Here is an 848-nt window from a genome sequence, read left to right as displayed (position 1 = left end):
CAGTTGTTTGCTGGTATTTTTTTAAACTTTAAGTACATAAGTATAAGCTTCCTGAACCTCTAAAGCTTTTCCAGTTATCAACTTAAAAAAAAAAATCATATACACAGTGCTGTATGGCTCCTGAAATTCAGTGCACACAGTGTATGAATGGAATCACATGCAGAATGTGGGTTCCAGGAGAATTTTAGATAAACCCAGAACAGTGGCTATAACAGTCCGAAGAAGCAGATATTCAGTGTTCAGGAGCACCTTTCAAACAGACCCCTTAACAGGATAGAATCTAAATTAAATACATTGTAAAGACAAATAGATTTTCTCATGACATGTAAATAAATGAATTGGGGCGCAATCCTAACCCATTTTCTAGGACTGACATAAGGGCAATGCAGCTCCAAGGTAGGGGAACAAACATTGCCTTACCTTCAGGAGGCCTCTGTGACAGCCCCTCCAACTGCAGGACGCAGCACATGCCCCACTTGACACAGCTATGCCAGTGCTGGAAAGTTGGTTAGGATTGCACCCTTAATTGCAATTATTGGGTGCTGTGCAGTGCAATCCCATACATGTCTACCTAGAAGTAAGTCCTACTATATTCAGTGGGACTTATCAGGAAAGTATGCATCAGATTGTAACCTTGTTCTCAAAGCAGTTTAAAGGGCACTAAATGCACAGTACAGTATGTATATGCTGGGAAAACCCCCCAGCTTGCTTTTGAAATCAAACTTGCATCCTGAGTAAGATTTAGTTGGAAACTACTTGATGCCTCAAAGCATGTGTTGTTAGGAGCAGGTGTAGTGTAGCATCTAAGAGACTAAGCAGCAAATTGAGATTTCCAGGTTTTGGATTTC

The sequence above is a fragment of the Tiliqua scincoides genome, chromosome 9 (genome assembly GCF_035046505.1).
Source record: "Tiliqua scincoides isolate rTilSci1 chromosome 9, rTilSci1.hap2, whole genome shotgun sequence".
NCBI classification, from domain to species: domain Eukaryota; kingdom Metazoa; phylum Chordata; class Lepidosauria; order Squamata; family Scincidae; genus Tiliqua; species Tiliqua scincoides.
Note: the sequence above shows the minus strand (reverse complement) of the source record.